Below are 12211 nucleotides of genomic sequence, written 5' to 3' on the forward strand. Positions count from 1 at the left end.
GTTGGCAAAAAAGAATTGCCTGCCGGCGGATTACGGTCTGGAGAGGCTCAATTGTACGCCCATTTCCTACACCAGAGAACTGGTGTGGCCAATCGGGACACGGTATGCAATATGGGCGGGCTTTGGTACAGTGACGTTCAATGCTTGAGACCTTTGACTGACAGTAGCTCTGACCAATTGCTTCAAAGAGAAAATGTTTCAACCCGCCCCCCGGGAAACAAGATCCATACACAGCATCTCCAGACTCAAATACCACACGACAGTGTGATTTGAGTCTGGCTTATTAGCCATGCTACATATATTGGGCTTAATACAAGGGGTGTCACCAAAATTAATAATAAATTGAAAAGCAAAAATGATGAGTCTTTCAAGCAGGGAAATGCCTGAATTATTTAGTGCAATACCAGCAATGATAAACTGTTAGTAACTAAATGTTATGTTCCATGCTTCAACCACAATTCCCACAATAATGTAAACACCATCCTAATACAATGGAATTAAATACAATAATGTCTCAAATGAAATAATATAATGGGGTAGACCTGAATGGTGCTACAGTACAGAGTGACAGGGTTAGTTAGAATGGTAATACAGCAGTGGCGTGCACAGACATTTAGAGGGGCAGGTGCTCAAGTTAAAAAAGGGCACCTTGTGCAGCGCGTGGAACCGGCCGGTTGCCTTAATCCATTTTGGGCGGGAACCCCTTTTGGTGTTAGCATTATGTTATGCTTTAGCTATTGAAAAATAGCAGATCTACAAGCTCATAGCGCGCCACCGAGTGGCGCGCTATGAGCTTGTAGGTCTGCTATTTTTGAAAAATCCAAAAAAAAAAGAGAAAAAAATGTTTTTCTTTTTTCTTTTTCTTTTTCAAAAGGGCACATTGCCAAAAGGGCAGGGGGTGCTCTAGCACCCCCTAGTGTCTATCTGTGCACGCCACTGTAATACAGTAAAGGCAGTGAACAGTAAACAAGGGTCCCGAGAGGGGCTAAATGGTTCTCAAACTGTGGGGGGGTCCCCTCATGATTTTGAAAGGGTCCCCAGATGACAGTGAAGTGATAATTTAAGGACTTAGCATCAAAAGTAATCAACTATATATATATATTTGCAGATGACACCTCTGTGGTAGGCCTAATCACAAACAGTGATGAATCTGGCTATCGTAATGAGATAGATGACCTGGTGAGGTGGTGTGAGAACCGTAATCTCATACTTAACATCTCAAAAACCAAAGAGTTGGTTGTTGACTTTAGGAGGAAGAACAAAACCTTCCTCCCTCCTCTCTCCATAAATGGAGTAGAGGTTGAGAGGGTCTCCTCGTTCCGGTTCCTCGGAACCACCATCCACGAATCCCTATCATGGGAACTCAACACCAGCCTCAAGGTCAGTAAATCCCACCAGCGTCTCTACTTCTTGCGGCAGCTCAGAAAGTTCAAGGTCAGTAAAACAGCTATGATACACTTCTATAGGTCAGTCATTGAGAGCGTGCTCACCTTTTCCATGCTTGTCTGGTACGGTAATACAACCGCACAGGACAGGACACGGTTGGAGAGGGTTACACGTCAGGCAGCTAGGATAATTGGTTCGAGCCTTCCATCGCTGTCATCACTCTATCCCGCTAGATTGGTGAAGAGGGCTAAAAAAATCATAGCCGACTATTCCCATCCAGCCCATTACCTTATCAATCTCCTCCCATCAGGTAGGAGATATGGCAGCATTGGGAGTAGAACCTCCCGTTTTAGAGACAGCACATACCTCCAAGCAGTCAGGCACCTTAACGACACTCTTGCACTTCAAACACAAACTAGACGGTATGCACTTTAATTATAATTATGCACTTTAAAAATTGGTACATAATTTCACTAACCAGTTTCTTCTACTGTCTGTACTGTATACATGCGTCAAAGCTGCAGCTTGGTCCTGGTCTGGTTCTGTTTCTTGTGTCTCTTTTTGTTCTTGTCTTTGTGCTGTTGTTTATTGTGTTGTCTTGTATGTGAGAGGAAGTATCATGACAATTTCCTATCAAACTTGTTTTGAAATGGCAAATAAATACTTGAACTTGAACTTGAACTATATACTAAAAAACAGTGTCCAAATTATCAAAGAATAAAAGAGGCAAACATTTTGAAAATAGCAGATCTACAGACTTCTTTCCATTCCTCTGCATGTTTAACACGACGTCAAGGCATGCTAGAAAGGTTGAGACAATAATAGTGCAAAAACAAAACACTATTTTACCTTGAATGGAGTTCTGCTTTCGTGCCGTTGTTTGGAAATTGTAAGAATTGCGACAGGCACCAAGAAGGTTGTGGCTCTCTCCATATGCATACTAGGCTACTGGGCACGCAGAAGTACAAACCTGCGCTCTTCATCCTCCTCATCCTCTTAACACTTTGATTGCTACAGGATCTCGGCAGGCCTATTTTGATGTTGCTACCGTTTAACATTGCACAAAGGCCTTGTTCGGGGGCCCACAGCAAAATGTTCTCTTATAGCGAGAATCACACGCATACATCAAAAGAAAGCTGAACTTGTCCACTTCAATTTAAAAAATACATTTTGATTTTACCATGTTCCATTCTGGAGATATTGACCTTTTTTTTTTTCTATACACCGAATGAAAGCCCTGAATGTGTACTTTTACGAGGAAAACAGTATACATTGATCCCATCTACAGTTAGACAGTAATTGGTTATTGAATGCAGCTTGTGCCCACCAGATAACTTCAGAGAAGACATGGACGTGAACTCCTCAATATTCACAAAATAAGGCCTATAGCGACATATAAATACTATATACCGTATGAAACAGAAGACTCTCTGCTTTCATAAGAAAAAAACTTCTACTGTAGTAATAAAAATCACACCCATGTGAAGTGAGTAGTGCAACTGTTCTCTACAGTTGCGCGGTGCAACTGTAGAGAACAGTTGCACCGCTCATTTCACAGGGGTGTGATTTTTATTATTACAGTAGAAGTTTACAGACCAAACTGTAAATAAAAGGTTTACATGACTTTCTGTCTCAGTCCGTATATAGCGAGCTGTAGTGAATAAGTACAGAACAGTTGCAACGCTCACTTCACAGGGGTGTGATTTTTATTATTACAGTAGAAGTTTACAGACCAAACTGTAAATAAAAGGTTTACATGACTTTCTGCCTCAGTCCGTATATAGCGAGCTGTATTGAATAAGCAGAGAACAGAATATGGGACAGAGTTGCACCACTCACTTCACACGGGTGTGATTTTTATTATTACTACAGTAGAAGTTTTTTTCTTATGAAAGCAGAGAGTCTTCTGTTTCATACGGTATATAGTATTTATATGTCGCTATAGGCCTTATTTTGTGAATATTGAGTTCGGGTCCATGTCTTCTCTGCAGTTATATCTGGTGGGCGCAATGTGCATCCACCCAGTAACCAATTTATGACAAACTGTACATGGGATCAATGTTTACTCTTTTCCTCGTAAAAGTACACATTCAGGGCTTTCATTCGGTGTATAGGATGTATAGCATATTTATTGTGTTTATTGTTATATCTGCCTGTCAATGTCTGACTATAAACCTTCATAACTCTGCTTTCTTTAGATGATGATGATGATGATTCACTGCTTTCATTGTTTTGATCGCAGTAACATTGGGGGGGGGGGGGGGGGGGTCATGGGCACATTGGGCAGCAAAAGTCTTGATCCGTACGGCTATAAAAAGTCCCATTCCACCGTTCGGTTCAGAACTATAGTATAACGGTGAGACGCGTTGTCATCATCAGCTGATTTTGTTTTTCAAGCTAGTATAGGGGAACATGCCTGGGCATGCACGGTTTAGGACGCGGAAAAGTTCATTATACATTACACCCGGGTCGATTACGTCCCCGACGCGTTCATTGCGGTCTTATCACTACAATTATAATGAATAAAAAAGCGTTACAATCACACGTCCGAGCGATCTCCGATTATGACGGCTCTGCATGGCGATACGTGATCCCCCAACGGTAGACTGTCTGTTGTCATGGCGGCCCCTCTCGATACTGTAGTTCGTTTGTTAGTTCGTAGTATTGTAGGCTCGGGGATCGTTTGGTCGCTACAGTATGAAGAAGTAAACATGCATCTGTCCATGTGTGTTGCAGACGTTGTGCAATGCCGATCTGGTGCAGATCATGTGTTAGGCAGCGTAACAGCGTTCCGTTCATCATGTTTTTTTCCGAGACAGAGCCCCCATCTCGCACGGCCCTCCTCCTGCAGGAGAAACAGGAGGGGAGGGGGGAATCGAGTATTATAGTTGTCGAGTTTATTCCGTGAGTGGGATCATTATAATATTAAGTGCCGGCCCAGCTTATATTTGTAACTTCATGTTGTGTCATTTATGTATAGATGTTTGGTGCTATTATGAAGTTCACTGCCTATACAGTAAATACTCTGTGTTATATAAGAACAGAGATCCTCTTATCAACCAATTACAGTATGTCTCAGGGATGTAGATATTAATACAGCTAATTGGGGGGTAAATGTGTTATACCAATACCAATACTACAAGTCAGGAATGCGAGGTCATACTACATGGTTTGGGGGTAGGAAGTGTCGGGTGACAGAGGAAGGAGCGAGCTATACACAGGGCAGGAGGTGTTCATTCATTCTTTCAGAACAATGTAACAAACGGGATGACGCGTTTAAGTAAGTCCTTTTAATGTGTTATATGTTCGTTAAATGCTCTAAATTCAGTCATAAATGATGCATCTATGCAGTCGCTATATCTGTGAATTAATAGTATGTATCTTGTGTTTCTCTTGTGTTTGCAGTTATTACCTAAACGCCACAGTCTCCGATTCCTTTGTAATGATCACCTATGCTATTGTACTAGATCTAAACACGGGCCAGACAAGGCAAATAAGGCTTTATACTGTACACAAGTTTAGTAGAAGTATGTTTGTACGTGTGTGAGTGTGTTATGAGATAATAGTAATAAAATGGCCAAAATCAAGTGATTGTTTACGGGCATTATTGCAACGTCGAGGCTATGTATGTTTGAGTAATATAAATGTTACAATTGGTGTGTTTTAAATCACAGTTACCAGACCTGTTTGTTATAACCCCTTTGCGGAGGGTTTGAATCAGTAATTAAGCAAAGCTATGAAACAGCAAAGTTTAGTTATATCCGTACAATAGTGTTGGGTGAAAGCCAATAGGTGGAGGAAAGCCTGGTGAGGCGAGGTTAGGTGAAATTTGATTCTTTTCACACACCGACTAGATCATTCCATGGGCGCGTCCATTTTACACTGGCTTCTACACGTAAAGCGGCCCGCCCTCCTGTTTTCAGGAGGGGAGGGTTTTTTTTTTTTTTTTTTCTGATCACGTGAGCGGGACTAAGCAGCAATGACAGGGGGATGGTTCTTCATTGTCCGGGTGGGTAAAAAGATGAATGAAACTATGCTATAAAAAAGTGATTAAAACGTATGGATACGTGGTTCGCACCGGACGTTTGATTAATTGATAACGTATTGATACGCGATTAGCGTTCGCTGTGTTAAAGGCACAATGTCCATTTGGTGAATGTCTCTGTAATCTCTACTCGTGGATCACCACAGCTTGCCATTTAATTTATAAATAATTCATGTAAATTGGCCAATGTGGAGAATCACGTCCCCAGGATAACGTGGGCACTTGCACAACTGTGCCCAGCTTACAGTACAGTATTGTATCATACATTACAGTACAGTACAGTACAGTAAAGTACAGTAGCATGCATTACAGTACAGTGACATACAGTTCATTACAGTACAGTACAGTACAGTACAGTACAGTACAGTACAGTACAGTACAGTACAGTAAACGTGCGGCGTCGAGCACATTTTCTGGAACTAATCGCTCCAGATATTTAAAAAAAATCTGAAACTTCACTCAATCCATATTGAGAGTAAGCCGGATTTAATGGCACACTGATAAAGGTCAAAGGTCAGCAAAAAGACTGCAAAGCTGACCTTTGCCTCAAAATGCCACTTCCTGGTGGTTTTTCAGTGTTCCAGGACCGTGAGAGCTCCAGTCTTTTTCAGTTTCCGGCTCTACGCATCGCCCTGAACACGCCCATATAAGTTTCCTCCCACACAGACATACGGTTTCTCTTAATTGATTAGAGTTATGGGCAATCTTTCCCTCTCAATAACTCGACAACGACAAATTTCGAGATATGTTGTTCAGTTTTTCGAGACGAATAAGTGGATATCTTGTTTGTCCTGGTACGACACTTTTCAAAACTTCAGATCTTCCTTCAGAATGGTGTTAGGTTGTATACCTCTATGTACCTTCCGAAAGTGGAGGAAGCCAACTTAGGAGTGTCATACCGGGACAAACAAGATATCCCCTTGTTCGTCTCAACATATCTCGAAATCGGAATCCAACGCCTTATCGTTTACGAGTTATTAAGCGAGATAGCGAACCTGTAACCCTAATCAATTAAGAGAACCGTATGTCTGTGTGGGAGGAAACTTATATTGGTGTTTTCAGCACAACGAGCTGATCAAGAATCTGGTCTCGGTTTTGCTCTACGACCTCGGCAACCCTAACCCTAAACCTAGAGCGTTTTGGCGTCTAGGGTTAGGGTTAGAGAACGGTAAGTCTGTGTGTGAGGAGAGTTATATTGACACGTTCAGGGCGACGCGCTGATCAATAGTCTTTGATTTGGTTTTCGACCCTTACTTTTCCCTGTAGATACATATTTATGATTATCTCAAAGACGATTTGACAAAACTTTACAATTCTGACATATGTCAGTCTACCCACCGATACGAATCGGTCGGTACCAGGCCCGAACCGGTGGCATGCACGGTTCGCGCTAGGGCATTAACCAACTAGTCGACTAGTTTAATAGTCGACTAGTAAAACCACTAGTTGACCTCGTTGGTACTGGTCGACTAGTTGATTTTTTTTTTTTATTGCCGTTTTTGTGGGCCTCAATATCTACTAATTATCAGATAGATTATAGACACCAATGTACACCGTTTTTAAATCTACAAATATTATAATAAAACCAGCCAGACCGGAAACGGCATGTGTGACTGTGACCCAACCCGGACCCAACCTGCACACTGCTTCCGCCCCAAAGTAACAAGAAGCATGGCTACAACAAACACAGAACATGGTGCGACCGCTCCAGTCCCAGCTAAACAGGCTCGTAATTCAGTTGTGTGGCAGTATTTTACCGAAGACAAGGACAATCACACGGTGGTGTGCAAATTATGTAAGATTGCACTCAAGTACAACAGCAATACGTCTTCTATGTCTAACCACCTGAATGGGAAACACCCGCTTCCCAGCAGCACCGCCGCCGCCAACAGCAGCACCGCGGCGGCCAGCACCAAGCAGACTGCACCGCAGCAGACCACCATGGGAGATTATTCCCAACGCCCACTCACAGACAAGAGAAGAAAGAAGATAACAGAATTACTTATCAACTTTATTGTCAAAGATTGCCGACCAATCGCTGCTCTTCATGGAGAAGGCTTCATGGAATTAATAAAGTTTTTCGAGCCAAACTATACAATCCCGTGTCATACTACAGTCTGGAAGACCATCAACAGGCAGTACAAAACTTTGAGAGGCAACATTGCCGAGGAGATCGAAGGTAAAAGTGTCTCTCTCACTACCGACCTGTGGACATCTTGCACTATGGATCCTTATATTACAGTGACCGCTCACTACATCACAGACCCATGGGACATCAAATCAAGAGTGCTGCTAACAGACAACATGACCGAGAGACACACTGCTATAAATATTGCCGAAAAGCTGACAGAAACCATAAAGGAGTGGAACTTGAGTGTCTTTTCCACTGTTCATGACAACGCAAGCAGCATGAATTTGACAATGGACCTCTGTCAACATTTTCCCAGCCACCTTGGATGCACAGGGCACACCCTTCAACTAGCCATAAAAAAGGGGTTAGATTTACCTGATGTTGCGAAGACTACAACTGCTGCAAGGCGTCTTGTCGGACATTTCCGCCACTCATCAGTTGCACATTGTGCTTTGAAGAAATGTCAGCAAAGTCTGGGTAAGAATCCCCGCAAACTCCAAAACGATTGCGCGACTCGCTGGAATTCCACGTTCACCATGGTGGAATGTCTGTTCGAGCAGCGCATCCCAGTACAGGCCGTTCTAAGCGACGAGGGGACAACGAAGCCGTCCCAGAAAAAGGCCCTGTCCCTTAAAAGCAACCAGTGGGATTTAATGGAGCAGCTAATACCTGTACTGAGGCCTCTGGCCAAGGCAACAACCATAATGTGCGGTCAGGCGCACGTCGGGCTGTCGTTCGTCTATCCCGTCATACTCAACCTGGTTGACAACACGCTAAGAGCGAAAGAGAACGATTTGGCTATTACCCGCACATTCAAGACCACCGTGAAGAACCAGCTCATAACACGCTTCAAGTTGGAGTCGACTGATGATTTGGCTAAATCCATCCCAATCACGGCATGCATGCTGGACCCCCGGTTCAAACAACTCAAATTCCTCCCAGCCAATATCAGAGAGGAAGCCTGGGCGCATCTGGACGACCTGGTACCGGGAGAAGACGAACAACCCAATCCTGGAGCGACAGGTGATGATCATTAACTAAATGAATCCCAATCAAAACCCCACTAATGTTGGCTAATAGCAAGAATTATGATACAATATATTATTTAAAATTGCTCATGCTCACTATATTTTATTAATATTATTATTATTATTATTATTATTATTATACAATATATTAAATTGCATTATATTTCTCATTATATTATATTTGCTCACTATTATATTGCTTACTATATCATTATAGTGCAAATAATTGTAGCTAAGTAGCCTAGGCCTAGGACTAGTTGAATAGATAAGAAATAAATAAATAAAACAACGCAATTAATGTCTCTTAATTTTCACCATAGATGATGATGTCGAGGACGAGGACAGCGCTGGAGTGGAACCGGAGACTCACAAGAAAAAAGGACAGACTGGAGAGTGACTTTGAAGAGTTGTTTGGGCCCCATTACGAAAGCATGGACAAAAAGAAACCCACCACGAATGCAGAAGAGCTGCGCGAATACCAACTGTTGCCCCAAATACCCACAATGGAAAACCCGCTGGCGTGGTGGGCAAAGAACGAGGGTCGTTTCCCCCGTCTTGCTAAACTCTCCAAGACCTACCTGGCGATTCCAGCAACCAGCACTCCCAGCGAACGTGTATTTTCCCTGGCAGGGAACACAGTCACTCGGCAGCGTTCAAGTCTGCATCCTGCCCACGTTAATACACTAATCTTCCTCAATGCAAACCAGAGAGACGGCCCGGTGACAATAATTAAAGAGGAGACAGAGGAGGACGGCATCAGTGTCCGTGATAGCGACAGCGAGTAGATTAGCCTTTTTGACAGATGTCACAGACCAACAGGTGGATTTATTGTTTGTTTTGTTTCATGAGGCCGTGAGACAACTTTTTGGTGAGTCCAGTTTTAATTTGTTGTTATTATTGTAGCAGCAGCTGAAATTGATCCGGGTTTGTTTGAGCCATCTGAAATGTTGTTTGAGACGTTGAGTTCTCAGTACTCACGTGCGAGTGTCTTTGTATCGTTGTCATGTCAACCTGGCTGCTGCGCTAATTAATGTGCCCTGGTGAGCGGCAGGACTCTGTTAATGGCTTATCTTATTAAAAAAAAATTGTTTTCGTTTGAAATATTGATGATACTACATTGTGTGGGTTGCTGTAAAGCATTGAAGTTGCAGTATTAAAAATACAAGTTAAGTGGCATTGATGTTACCTAGAACTCCTCTCTGCGTCTTAATTCAAGATGTTTGTCACATACAGTACATGCATTGTGAAAAACTTAGGCTGGGTGCTGCTCCACAATGCACGCACACCGTTTTCAACCAACCAACCCACCGAACACAGTACACAAAGAATTTTTTTTATTTTTTTTTTATTATTAATTATTAATTTTTACATAATAAGTAGTTAAACGACTAGTCGACTAGTCGACTAGTAAACCAGGCAACTAGTCAACTAGTAAAAATCACTAGAAGTGAATGCCCTAGACTTCGCGCGTGATCTTAAAAAAGCAAATATAAAACAAATATAGAGCAGGCTTCGATTTGAGGCCTTCTGCACCAAGTGAGACTCCATGGGGTCACCGGTTCAAATCCGGGATGGTGCTGTTATTCTGCTGTTGTTATTATCTATGCTGCTGCATTGTCTGAAGGAAGCCAAACCAAAATAAGTTTTACTCATATGTACCTGTACACAAGATGTAACAATTAAGTACAACCTTGAGGCTTGTCAAGAGACAAGACTATTAATCTACCACCAGTCACCAGTATGGCTACATACACACATATTATGAACACATTGAACACTGAATAAAAACGGTACTCCATCCGCAAAGTAGCCGACTTAAGCCAATAAAACAAAGTAAGCAAAGCTCACTTGTGAGCTTGTCGTATCAGAGTAAAAAGTGGGTGAAATTTGTTTTTGTGCATTAATAATTATTATAATATAATATTATATAAAATTATTATCTCCATAATATTATGAGCATCTGTAATTAAGTACACACACAATCAAGAAGGCAAAACATAAAATTAAATTGAAATGTAAGCATTATCCTGGATTCGAACCAGCTAGCCCATAAGGTAATAAACTCGCTCAAATATACAAATTAAAAAAAAGATAGATAAGACAATCTGTGCGTATTGTACTAGTTCTTCTTGGGAATGAGACTGTCGTGGGAACTTAATACTCATAACAGAGACTTTAAGAAATAATCGAGGTAGAGAGTGAACTGAACCAATGTCACGTTTATTACAAGGAACATGGTCTATACCAGTCCAGGGAGGTGCACGGATGCCAGCCTCCCTAGCTGTAGACATGAGTCTCTCTTATACACAGTGAAGAAACACAAATACATTTGAGGTGTGGTCAGTGGTCAGTGGACATGGTTTAAACATGGGTCTTGGGTAAGAATAGGTCATCTTGACAGACAATCAACAGGTGGAAGCCTTGCTCCAGGCAGTGTAGTATTTTATCCCACTACAAGACTGTGTTGTGTGAGCAGAAGTGGAATAAAAAAGACTCAACTTGAGTGGGCTCACTGAAGAATTTGACTCAACATAGGATTTTAATTATGTCAACTTCCATGTAGTTGAGACGTTATCAATTACTTATTTAAGTAATGCAAGTTAAGTTAGAATGCAAGTGATTATAAAGCATTCTTACATTGATTACATTCAAAAGCACTTACAGAAAAGGGGTTATAATGTATTATGATTGCGTTATGAGTGCTGATAAGTGTTATATGCATATCACAATATATTTATACTTCCCACCACTGCCCATTTGTAAGGACACATATGTCCGTTTTATTGCTGTGCCAACAGTGTATTAAAAAGGTACTTTAAGCTTCCATATGCTTTGTAATCCACAATGGCCAAACATACATAACATCAAGCATGATATTTGAGTATTTTATTGTCAGTCCACAATGAAAATGTCTTGTGATCTAGCAGCCATGTTTACAGAACACACATTTGACAAGAGCTACTCCTGTATTTGTACAAAAATACCTGGTTGATCTGTTCACCATGAATAGTAATCGGGGATCTGTGTGCAATCTCTTCTGCATAGCAATTGACACTAGAAACAATTAGATCTTGAGTGCCATATTCAAGTCACTAAAACACAAAAAAAACCAAGACCTGATACAACACCGTGTAATACATTGGTTTACAAATACCATTTGCACAGGGAAGAAAGGTTTCTTGTAATGAGTTGGGTTGCAGTTACTTCTTGAGGTAATCACTACAGGGATAAAACATGACGGAAATACTGTGTACATTTTCAACAAAATGTTCTCTAGTAGTTATACTCATGAACGTAAAACGATAAACCTGTGCAGCACAAATGCTCGTGTATTTAAAAACTGGGGGCAACTGGTTAGATACATAGAAACATGAGATGGGGGGTCCTCCTCACATAACGATAAAACCACTACAGGTACATTGTTTCCATTAATAATTATTTCCACATATTACATAAGGGGTAATGCATGGCTAGGTGGTCATTGTTGATATAAAAATCCCAGACAGGGTGATTTATATATAACAATGACCACCTAGCCATGCATTACCCCACTTATTACACAGCTACTTCATATACAAATGAATACATTGACCCAAAACACAACAAGAGGCATTTCCTTGC

Source organism: Electrona antarctica (genome assembly GCF_951216825.1).
Source record: "Electrona antarctica genome assembly, chromosome: 14".
NCBI lineage: Eukaryota > Metazoa > Chordata > Actinopteri > Myctophiformes > Myctophidae > Electrona > Electrona antarctica.